Consider the following 13,126-nt stretch of genomic DNA (forward strand, 5'->3'; position numbering starts at 1 on the left):
TCAGGGATTTTTTTTTTATCTTTGTGAGGGTCCTTTTTTGAACAGTATCTAGGCCCAAGCCTTGAACAAGGACTCCGGACCCTCTAGTTATAGTTTGAAGGGACTGGGCTTGGTCTACCGCAGCTAAATGGGCTGTTTAAAGACCAAGTGATGCACAGGACGAGGCTCCTGCAATACACATACACTAACAAGCAAGAATATACGTATTAATCAAGAAGGAAACAGCAAAGGCAGACAAACGTAATAAATAAAACACAAAATGATTGCTTGGGATCCTCAAATCAGTAGGAACTATTTCAGTAGTTAGTTGTTGATTGCAATGAGCTCACTAAGACTTAATACAAGGTCAAATAAGCTCAAAAATTATAGACTTAGATGGCTCTTTAGGCCTTTAAGACTTGTAAAATTTGAATCCTTTTGAATCCAAGCATGTGCTATAATGGCTGTTTTTGGGATACCGGGAGATATTTCCCTGTTTTCTTTGAGTTTTACAGAGCTTTTTCTTAATGATTCTCTACGATTTCTTTCTTGCTGAATCCCCCATTAACGTTGGCTGCTTCTTCCTTTTATAGTGTCACATTAGGGTTCCAAAGTACCATTGATTCTTCCCCCTTGGCTCCCTGGATACTAGAGCCCCCTGTTTGTCTCAGCCCCTGTCAACTGATCCTTTTCTTATTTTTCATAGTTCTCTTCTTTTGGTGTTCTTTTCTTCAAAAGTGTCTTGCTAACCTTCTGTTTTGAGGTGCCTTTTGGGGAGCCGATCCTTTAACTTCGTTCTTTCTCCAATCCTTTCTTTCTCTGTCTTCTCTTTTCGGGCTTACTTCCTTTTAGCCGCCCCCCCCCCCTTCTTTTGTCATTTTTCCTAGTAAGTAGAGTCTTCTTCTGCCAATCCGAAGGTTTCCCTAGCCATTTCCTTTCGTGGATCTCCTTTTCTGGGTTCCCTGAGGCACCGGCTTCTTGCTCCTGAGTCGTTGCTCTCCAAGTCCTCAGGCTTTGTGCTGCATCGCTGGGTGCTTCGAGAAAGGCCCATTTGTCTTCTCGTTCCTTATGCCTTTTGATCCCTCTTGGAGCTGTCTTACTCTTCCTTTAGCCGTGCTGCACACCCAGAGATCCCAGGCAGCTTCCAGCGTCCTAGCCTAGCTTCCCCTTCTTCTTTTTTTTGTTTCTTCTTCTTTTCTGATCGAGTTGACTTCTTTTTCCTTTTGTTTTATGGGCTCTAAGCCTTGCCACTTCATGGATCCAGGGTCTTAGGCCCATCACTTTCTTTCATTTGTAAGCCCGATTTTCTTTCCTCAATTCTTTTGCTCTGCATGGGTTGGCCCGATGTGCCATTTGTTTGGCCCTTTTATCATGATTTTTTTTAGACCTCAACAATCTTCTCATTTTTTATTCGGCCCCCAATGACAAATTCTTGGCTCCTCAACTATTGGTAAGGAATTAAGGATTACTCTGTGGATTATTAAAGGTCATGGAGGTGTAATTTTATACCATTTTAGTAAAGATATTGATTACATAATTTTGGTACCGTGTTAGAATAAGATAATATTACACACACACACACACACACACACACACACACACACACACACACAGAGTATTTGTCTGAGCAACTAAATTTTTACTATTAAGACTTTATGTATTGCAATGAACCTATTTAAAGGGTATGGAATCAATGAGAGAGATTGTATTTCTCTAAGAAACTAATTTTTTACTATTAGACTTTATGTATTGCAATGAACCTATTTAAAGGGTATGGAATCATTTTTATGATTAATATTTTATTTCTAGTATATATAGTGATCAAGTTATTTAAAATTTTAAATGTGTGGAATGAGATATTCCTTTAAGATTATAATATTTAATCTGAATTATAAAATTATTCTATTTCAAATGCAAAGAATCTTTTCTCTAACAATATGACCCTAAACCAAAATTAAAATTAGTAGTATCACAAAAATAATATGTTGAATTAGGAATAGGATTCCTACCACCGTGCACCTTTGGAACGATGGTTGTTTTACAAGTACAAATACTTATGGAGTGTGGGGGTACCAATCGCTAGATGACTTAGGTTCTAACTAGGGTAAGCATGTGCACTCAAACTTGTCCCTTATACAAGTCACAATAAGTATTTGGACCGCAACCCAAATATTTTTCGTATCTCTTGTGGGGGAAACCAGTATCCGACTCATCTCATCCCGTGCCATGTAGATCACTGCATGGTTCCTAATTCATCCACCACCATTTTAGAAAATATTTTACGGTCAATTAAACCGTGTACAATGGTTCACAAAATCGAATAGTTTTGGCTCTTGGACTTTAACTTGGTTTAGATTGTCTCCAAGCATGTCTTCACCTGAAAATTTTTTATGTGCTTCTCTGTTTAACATTAACATCCCCTTCGCTTTCTTTCTCCTTGCTGATTTCCACTACATATGTAAGTATACTCTAATATATAGCAACATTTCTTGGCGAAAATGGGCAAATGCCCATTTCACGCAAAAAAAAAAGGGCAAATGCCCCATTTCCTAAACTAATTAGGGAAATGTTCCTCTTTTGAAATTTGATTTTCTCAAAATTAAGTTTCAAAAAAAAAATTTCTGGAGCCCTATAGCGACGTTTTAAGGAGCTTATAGTGATGTTTTTAAGGACCTATAGCGACGTTTTTATAAAACGCCGCTATAAGTCCTTAAAAACGTCACTATAGGCTCCTTAAAAATGTCGCTATAGGACTTAACTCGATTTTGAGAAAATCAAATTTCAAAAGAGGAGCATTTTCCTAACTAGTTTGGGAAAGAGGGCATAATGCTGTTTTTTTTTTTTTTTTTTTTTTTTTTTGCGTGAAAAGAGCATTTGCCCATTTTGGCCAACATTTCCTAGTGCATTGTTTTAGTTCTATTCCGAATGTTACCTTTGTGTTTAGCCATCCACCTCCACAATAAGTACGTGAATATTGAAATAAAAATCGTTTCTATTATCACTGTAATAGTGACAATTTTCCTCACATCTCCCTTTGTATCTCTAAATCAGAAAATCGTAATTATTATTATTATTATTATTATTATTTGGGAGTTAAATAAATTGTATCTTAGAAGGATTTCATTAGCTACACAAGAACAGTTCTGTAAACATTGCTGCCTGCAATCATCTTCTTGAGCAGCTGACCATTCTACAAAGTCTGGCACCTTCATCATGTTCAGTTTCATAAACCCATCCATTTTGCCAGCTTCACCACTGGCGTTCACCCTGCCACACTGCAACGATGTCCTCCTCACACATCCACTAGTCCAATTTTGTCTATTCCATTCTTCTGCGTTCTTTGGCTCAAACCCCTCTCAACAACTGCAAATTGGGGAACTAATTGAATTACAGCTTCCAAATGCACCACACGTACCATAAACATCACGCACACTGAGCATAGCTTTCCACATAACCTCCCAATCCTCCCCCTCATTATCCCAATGTCTTGTCTCTGCATTCCCTTGGGTAGTCAGGACAAAGTGTGACAAAGAATCATTGACAAAAGATGCAGTTACATAAGAAGTTCCATCTTGATTATCTACAAGACTAAATCTGTCAAACAATGCAGGAGTTATTAGTATTCCAATGAACATCTGCCCATTCCATGTTCCACTGCGGTAATATGGGCTACTATCTTTCGAAATGAATGCCTGAGTAAAACTTTGACGAGAAATTCGGGTAGAGTAGCTTCCAATGGATGGATCTGAAGGGCTTTTCCATGATGTCAACTGCTCTTTTTCACCTGTTCTTTCATTAGTACTAATTTTCATATCGGGTAAGCTTGTATGAGAAGGATTTTTGAAACTCTCCCATAGGATTGACCCTATAGTGTTTTCTTTTAAGACAAGGTTCCCCGAATCTAAAAGCTGGGCACTTGAATTGGCAACAGAGCTGGTAACATTCGATGACCAAAGAATCTCCTTTTGTCCATTTAACGCTACAAGGTTGCCGTCCTCAGATATAGTAAGAACTCCAGAAGAATCCTTGAGGGGTTTCTGTCTGTTCGCTACCCATACGACTGTGAATGCAGAAATGTTGCTATACCATATCCCCAGGTAGCGGTTGGTAGAATTTAGTGGGCTGAAGACTCCCAGTTTGAAAACACTTCCATTGGAGATCATATAGTCAGAGTCTTTGTCTTTGATGGATTGGGAAGACCTGATGGTGTCTACAGCAACAACGCCTATGTTTAATCATAGGCAACAAAGGACAGACAACAAGCTACTCTTGCTAAGACGTATCATAACTTCGTTTGAACCGACTTGGTGTGAGAATTCAGTACAACCTGTACAAGGGTCAGGGAGGTCCTGTTTATCTAACTATTTATGGTCAATATGCTTCTATTTCTTCTCTGCATCACAAAGTTACAATTCACCACAACTATCTGACAACATTTATTTTACCTTACTTTTATTCATTTTTATATTTAATAATTAAAATTTTAAATTATTTTTTACAATTTTAAATTTCAATCATTCACTCATCAGCTATAATATCTTAGAGAGTATTTGGTAATATTATTTTAATAATGTTATTTGTATTTTTTAAAAATATAAATAAGTAAAAAAATATATAAAAATACTTATAATATTATTTAAAATTAAAAATTAAAAATTATTGTTCAAAATCAGATAACAAACCATGCTAATACTCACCGAATCTCAATTTATATTTCTATCCAAAAGTGGCGTATGAAAAATGTGTTTAACAGACATGCTACTTCAGACTTTCATGAGTCTGACATCGCAGAAAATAAGTCAAGTCTTCGTCCCTAGCGTAGACTTCAAGTTGCTTATATTTCTCTCTTTTCTCTTCGGTCTTGGGCCTCTTGGCCCAAAAAACAAAAAAAAGCTTTGATTTGAGACTTAAGTAGGGACTACTGTGGAAATTAATTTATTTTTCCCTAACAAGTGAAGGAGGATGATTTAATTTAAAACTAGCGTAAGATGACCGGACACTGTATGAAGTGTCTTCCACTTTTTTTTGATAAGCGAAGTGTCTTCCACTTTGCACAACTGCTTAACAAAGGTCAAATTAAAGCTACGTGTGACATTGGGGTGGGGGGACCTTTTATAACCGTGATTGAATTGAAGCCCTTGATGATTCGACGTACCGCGTACGTGCTATAAGTCTATAACTTGCAATGTGTACTATTTCCCTTCATATATTGGTATGATCATTTTGTACGTCAATCCACGTATATTCCAATGGTTTCATAAACACACAAATCCAATTTAATAGAAAATTTTCAAGAAGAAATTCCAGGTACCAACTTTCATAAACGAACAAATCTAACAACAGGAAAAGCACCAAAATATTAAAATGGCAATTGGGATATGTCCGATAGGAGAACCTACGCGAACTCGATTGGTTCTACTTTCTAGTCGAGTCTGCCCCTAAGTTACAACATTAATTCCTACACCCCCTAAAAACCCAAAAAAAAAATGCATTATATGAACTCGATTAAAATATTAGCAAATTATTGCAGAATTTCAATCGCAACAAAATTCATTCTCAAAAAAAAAAAAAAAAAAAAAAATCTGCCATTTACCCTTACATCACCTTCTTTTTATTTTACATAAGAATTTAGCCAATAATGATAATTCACAGGTGTCAATAATAGGATGGGTTTTTGAGTGCTTGTTGCTTGTAGTTGAAGAGAGTGGTGCCACTCCAATCTGTCGAGGTGTCACGATAGAGTAAGTGAGGTATTTGTGGCTTAGCCCATAGTTGTTAGTATCATGCGCACATCATATCAAGGGAAAAAAGTACCGTAGATACATATTTATCATATTTATGAATCATATGCTACACCGATATGTACTGTACAAAAAAGTGACAACTATACAGAAACAGGTGGCTTAGATTTATCTGTGCAAAAAATTTAGGACCACACATAAAAAACAACAATTTTCTATGTGGTAGGTTATGAGTGGTGGAGAAGAAGATATGGGTCCATGTGGATATTGAATTTTGCTAGCCTCGATTTGCGTGCTGCACTCCAAAAATTTCAAAAATATCAATTTTTTAACGGTGGACTGTAAGAACGTATAGATTGTCATGGTACAACCCGTTTGGACATCGGAGCATTCTAAGTGCCTTTTTAGGTGAAAATGACCATAATGCCCTTGGTCAACCCCAAGTTGATTGAAGGTCAAAATCACACCAAAAGAACATTTTTCATGTTGTTACATCAAACTCGAGGTTATCGGAGATTTTTATCAACTTTGACCAAATTTGACCTAAAAGTTAACTCTTGGGGTGGGGTGGGGGGGGGATTGAAAACCTAATTTTGATCAAACTATCAGAATGGGTTGGAACCAATTTTATTGTGAAGATTATTGAATTCCCTTTCTAATGACTATTCATGGGTTGAAATCTGAATTAAAACAGTTAAAATATCTTGAAAACCGTTTTAAGGTGCATCTGCTCATTTCCCGAGATCATAACTTTTGATCAAACCGATTGATTTTCAAAATGTCAAGTATTCTAGAAACTAGACTCCATACCTTTCTAGTGGTACCAAGATTAGGGAAATCAAAGGAGAATAAGACCTCCAAATGATTAATCAAAGTTTGAAAAAAGAAGCTGGAGGAAAAGACAAAGTTGCTGATGTTAGCGACGTGCACTAAGTTCATGCCGTCCATACAGTACGTGCACTTACTGAACACAAAGTCTTGAGAAGTGTTCCAAGCAACTATTTAACCCCTACAACTCCCAGAATTGAAAAAACACAAAATAGGTCATTTTGAGCATTTTCAGGAGCATTTCTCTCTTTTTCTTTTCTCCTAAATTGTCTGCCAAACACACACAAATAAACCTTTGATTCTCCTTTTTTCCTTACAACAAGAGGTAGTGTTCTTGCTCTCATCTCCCTCCCCTGGGTCCTTAGACCTTGGATTTGAGGTATAGGGGTGTAGATGTAGCTTTTTAGCTACAATTTACACTCATTTATCTTTAAAGCTTTTTATTGCTTTCTTTTAACTTCCTAGCATGTTTTATTGCTTTCTTAGCATGTTTTACCGCTTTGATGTTGTTGGCCTAACCTTCTCGGGCTAGGATATGTCTAAATACCTTATTTGTGCTTCTTGCCATGTTTATGTGTTTAATGCTTTGTTTAGATGCTATTTATAGCTTTAAATATCTTTCTTATGTCTCTTTCTAGTGGTCTAGGCCTACATCCATACACCCGAGTACAAAAAAGGGTTTGCATTAGTTCCTATTTGCATGTTTATGCTTTGTTTGCTCTTCTCCATGCTTTTACCTTTAGATCCAGACTTGTATGCTTAGATCTTGTTTCTTGCATCCTTGCCATGCTTCACTTGTTTTGTTTCCCTCTTTGGGTTTGTGTGTTTGCACCTTTGGTGCCTTCTTGTTTGTTTGGTTGCATCCTTCCTCCTTTTGTGGTTAGTTTGGATGCAACCGTGTGGGTGAGATTACATCTTAGTGATGTTGGCTTTCTTGCCACTTGCCTTTCCCTCCTCTTTGTTTAGCTTTGCATGTTAGGGTTTCTCATGTTAGCCTTGTATGTGCCTTATAACATGTTTAGCCTTATCTTTGTGTGATAACATGCTTAGCTTTCTTTACTTCTTTTGTGCTTACTTTGTGCAATCTAGTGTGGTTTCCTGGCTTTTGTTTGCATCTTTGTTTACATGTTCATGCATGAGTCCTTGCTTGCTTGTTTATGTCATCAAGCATAGTTCTTACGTATGATTTCATGTTGGTTTACACCCGCCTTTATACACAAAATCCTATGTCCCTTTTAGGAACTTTGCTTGATGGCACAAATATCGTCCGTACTTTAATCTAATGGAACTATGGACATCATGTCCAGACCCATATTTGTCCTTTGAAGGACACCCTTTCTTGTCTTGCTTGTTTGATAACATGCACGTTTACTCCTTTGCATGCTTTCTTTCCTAGTTTGCTTGTTAGCATGTCTTCTTTCCTCTGCTTGCTTGTTTACTTAGTGTTTCGTATGCTTGTTTATCTTTTTTTGCTTGTCTACTAGTTTTGTGTTTTCCTTGTTTATTGCATGTATGCATGAAGCGTGAGTGCAAATTCTAAATGCAAGTAAAAAGGGCAAGCCAAATGGGGAATGATTAGTAGATTAGGAGGCTTAGCCTTTTCGTGGGGTCCTCTCTCTCTTTCTCATAGAACCATGTCTATAACTTTCTAGATTAGGTTCTTTTTCCTGTACCTTGGTTAGGCCACATTTCTTGGGTATAGCAATGTCTAATCTTGGAGTGTGGGTACGCATGATCATTGTTCTAAGAGACATAGAGTGTGGGTACTCAAGGTTAAGAGCACCCATGTGGGCAACCCTCGCATGATCATGGGTGCTCTTGACCTTAGAGTGTGGGTACGCATCCAAGGTTTATGCTACAGATGTGTATTCATGCTACATTGTGTGCATGATTGTCAAGGTGTGATTGCCTTAATCCTTATCAGTTAGTGACATTAATAGTCTATGTGAAAGTGATAGGTAATTGTGGTGGGCCTTTTTGTGTTTCTGGGCTGGACTGCCTCCTGTCGCACTAGGCCCGAGTATTCTAGATAAGAGAGTTGGGACCGGCTTAACTGCAACTCACTTTGGTCTGGCTTGCGAATAAACTATGCCTCCGTTTGTCGAAACTATAGTCACGTGCCCAAGCCAGGCGAAACTGCCACAAAAGAAGGTTGCGGCGGAATGGGTGCAACAAAATAATGATAAGCGAGATACATTATTGTTAGGAAAACTGAATAAACAATCTCTTAATAAAAGAAGGGAACGAGTTGTAAGAATAATAATAAAGGCTAGAGGAGAAAATATAACAATAATAAGTAAAGTCAAAGAAGAATATGATTAGTTTGCCACATCTAGCTTAGTTATAGGACTGTAGCCAAGGAGTGAACCATTTCCTCGATGTGGGTAATCTCGCAGGAGCATCTTGCCGCGGAAATTACACACTTTGAGGGAGCGGACCTGAATGGCTTGTGCCCAAGAGTATTCCTTAGCAGAGGCTAGGTTTTAAGAGGGAGAGAAGGAGAAAACCCATTGGTGCATGCCTGCCGTTCTAATCTCCCTTGCTCCTTTTCTTTTAACTCACTGTTTCCTTCCATTGTTTTACTATTTCAATTCTCCGTAACTCTCCATTTTTTGTTTTCTCTCTTTTCTTTTAGTGCTCTCTTGTGCAACGTGATGGTGATCACTCTCGTGATGATTGCTACTGTTCCCCCCTTTTTCTTACTGTGCACGGCAAAAGCTCTTTATATACTGCATGCTGCGATTGTTTCTTTACCATTTTACCCCTTAACAATATTTGTTTGGTCTGGGTGTCCTTGCCGACCACCACTGGTTTGTTAGTGTGCCAGCCGACCACCATTGGTTTGTCAGTGCCCCAACCACCACCACTTACCTGTGCTGGCTGTGGCACTCCCCATTACTAGACAAAGAAGGTTATTTTATTTGTTTGCTTACTGTGGCCCTCTCATTTGCCGCGGTGTGGGTGTTCTTCCTTCCTACCCCTCATGGCATGCACCTAGTGGTTCTAGCTCATCCTCCCTCTTTTGGGTGGTATGTCATCCCAGCAGGACATTTCTCCCAAAAGTGCTTGAGCAGGAACCCCAGGATAGGCTTCCCATTCTCCCCACCGCCAGAACATACCCACTCTTACCGCCAGCCTTCTTTCAATGACTCCGTGTGGTCATTCATGTTACATTGCTTTCCCAATCCGTTACATTGCTTGCAGGCTCTTTTGTCCCATTTCTTTCTCCTTGGGCATCCTCGACCCATTTGCTTTCCTTGGGCATCCTCGGCCCATTTCCTAATTCTGCATTCCCATGGGCACCTTGCTAACTCTTTTGGGCTTCCCTGACCCAATTACTTTATCCTTCATCTTTGGGGCTCATGGGCTTTCCATCAACCCATTTCTTTCTTACTTCATTACATCAGGCCTACTGTGGCCCATTCTTGCTTTTCTTCATTACATAATGCCCATGGGTTTACTACTTCCTCCTTTGGGCTCCTCTGGGCCCCTTTTCTCTTTCTCAAGACCCATTTATTTATTTTATGGGCCTATGATCCATTATTCCTACCGTTAATGGTTCCTTCTTATCAATCTGAGAACTCTCTTTTTGCCTATATTGTTGGGCTTCTTCCTGCTGGTAGGCTTTAAAAAAAAAAAAAAAAAGCCTCAACAGTAATCAGTCACAATTTGCCACATAGGAGAATTGTCATACATATGAAGAATTTTCTCAAGGTCAAGAAATAGAAAACACATGCATGCACAAAGACATGTACAAAAGAATGAAGGACGCACCAAACTCAAGAGTCCCCCACCTACAAAGCAATCTCAGCCCTACACGTGCCACTGGGGCAGATGAAATGTCATCTCACAATAATGCAAGTACACAAAAAATGAAGGGATGAAATTTCATTTATTCCTATTTTGTCACATAGACGAAGCTAGGAATAAGGGGGCAACTGATGAGTCCAAAAAATAACGGCTTTGTCATTCAATAATTGATGAACCCAAGATATGTTATGCATTTATGGCAAGCATTTATACCGAGGAGTAACAGATGGAGCAACGGGAAAGAAGACGTTACACAAGTCAAAGCACCAGTATATAATGCCTTAACCATTACAAATGAGGATGAATGCAGAGATTTGTTGCTCATTAAAGACAAAGGCGGCTATGAAGCCAGAGAAGAACAGAACCAAAAGGTACACACATTTCTCACCCTAAAAACTACTCCTAATTTGAATTCTTTTGCAATATACTTCAATTGAATCCTATTCTAACTTAATTATTGGAGGGTGTTTGACAAACACCACACTAGCGTATTCCTTTTTCTCTATTTTAGATCTGTTGCAGGTTTGTCCCTAGACAAATCCAGTACCATTGTTTATCCACATAAATAAAGATCTCAACTATTGATTTTCTACATCATCAGTTTCTATGTTGTAGTTTAGCAACTAGTGCAACTTCATGCATGAATTATTCTATTCCTTGACCAGAGGATTTTGATAGTCTTTTTATTGCTATTTCCATTCCATTATGAAGTAATCCCTGAAATCAAAATCCAATTGCCATTTAGTCAATGTGGATAGTTACCAAGAAAAATTTAACTTTGAATTATTTAGGCAAGCCCAATTTTACCTAATGAAGTCTTGCACTATAAATTCCCCTAAATATAAAAGGATGAATTCATGAAATTATGCAATTTTGGGACAATTTCAAGGAGACTACCTTATAAACTGAGCCAAAACCTCCTTCTCCAAGCTTGTTAACAACAAGGAAGTTATTTGTGGCTGCAACAATGGTACTTAGATAAAAAAATGGTAAATCTGAATTCCTTTTTGTTCCATTGAACTCCATTGGGGAGTCTTCAAAAAAAGTTGAATTGGAGGCAATACTATATGAATATTTGCTTTGCCTCCCTGTCATCAAACACAGTAGCAAATTATGTTAGTTACAATATGTTGGGTTAAGATAGCTTGACCGCGGTTAATTAATTTCATTACCCAAGTTAATTAATTAGGTTCAATTGCATGCAAATCATGAAGTCACCAACAAATCACCAAAAATACTAAGTGCAGCGGAAAATAAATTAAACACAGTAATTTGTTGAAAAATGGGAAAAACCTCGCAAGGCAAAAACCCCATCGGGTAATTTTAAGGTCACCACTCTCAAGAATCCATTAATTAACAATCAAGCGGTTACAAGTATAAGAAATTTTACCAACTAACCTGGCCTATCTCGAGATACTAACCTACAGTTGAACCTTTACTCCAATACCCAATTGGACTTGATCTTGTAGTAGCCTTCTTTCCTCTGATGCATAAACCTCCAATTTATGACTAACCCTTTGCATGAATCCCAATACATGACTAACTCCAGCAACTTGAACAGATGTTGTTGGTTGCAAAGTTCTTCACTTCATCAACAATGAAGATTAGGATGCACTTGGTTGCGAAACCCTATGGCATATAGAAGTAGTAACTTTACACAGAGAAAATAAGTCTCTTGTTCTATGTATCCATGTGTGACGACTTTTAAAATAAACTTTATATATGTCTAGGGTTATGAGAAAAGAAACCCTAAACAAATACTTAAGCCTTGGCCAAATTTCAGATTTGGAAAATTTAAAATTGTAAATCTTAATAGATCGAGCTGTTGTCAAGCTCTCTATCAAGCTGTTGTCAAGCTCTCTATCGAGCTTCACATTAAGTCTCAATAGCAGACATCTGTCGAGCTATTTGTCGAGACTTAATGAACAACTTTTCTTCACTTGTTTCTTGGACCAATCTTCATGTCTTTAATACTTGGCTTAAACAACATGTTTCTTGAAGTACTAAACCCATTTTAGATCTACCTAATTATAAGTAAAGTTCATTTTGTCAAAGGATTAGCCAATTATAATAAATTATGACCCTAACACAATATTTACTCAATTATGAATTCCAATACTAAAAGGAAAAAAAAATGAAACAGAAGAATTAAAGAGGAAGAATTCAGGTTTATAATTTTTGGAGTTTATCATTGACAAGAAACCCACAGGGTCAATTTTATAGAAATCTAACCAGTTTAAAAAGTGTTAATTAAATGAGTTGAGCTGCTATCTAATTAATTATGGATGTAATTCTTTTACAATATCTGATTATTTGGTTTAGCACATTAGTGGCACCTTGGCAGCATTTGTTAACACCCTTAAATATATAATTAGCAAAGAAAAAACACCCTTAAGTATAAAAAAATATGTGAAAAGAAACTGGTTCAAATAAAAGAGAGAAAGGATTTGCTTACCTTTTTTCTTCCTTAATACCAACCAATACAGAATGAAGCCCCCAAGAAGCAACACTCTAGCAACAGAAACTCCCAGAATCACTGGCATCATTTTTTTTTTTTTTCAAATAAGACCTTTTCTTAGCATATTGAGCTAAGGATAAAAGGACATTTTATTCATACTGACTTCATAAAATTGTGAAGATAATTGTACATAAATTATTAACATTGGTACAAAATGCAGGAAAAATTAGGGTGATAAGAATGCATGAACCCGTTTTCAGAACATCAACCACAGATGGAACAAATGTTGCATAGAAAGGACATAATTGTT

General features: G+C 37.4%; 1 pseudogene; it reads right to left on the minus strand.

The window, feature by feature from the left end:
* Positions 1-2,264: 2,264 nt before the first annotated feature.
* LOC142635740 (G-type lectin S-receptor-like serine/threonine-protein kinase At1g11300) lies at positions 2,265-4,142 on the minus strand (annotated as a pseudogene).
* Between the last annotated feature and the right edge of the window lie 8,984 nt (positions 4,143-13,126).

This window comes from Castanea sativa, chromosome 5, assembly GCF_040712315.1.
Source record: "Castanea sativa cultivar Marrone di Chiusa Pesio chromosome 5, ASM4071231v1".
NCBI classification, from domain to species: domain Eukaryota; kingdom Viridiplantae; phylum Streptophyta; class Magnoliopsida; order Fagales; family Fagaceae; genus Castanea; species Castanea sativa.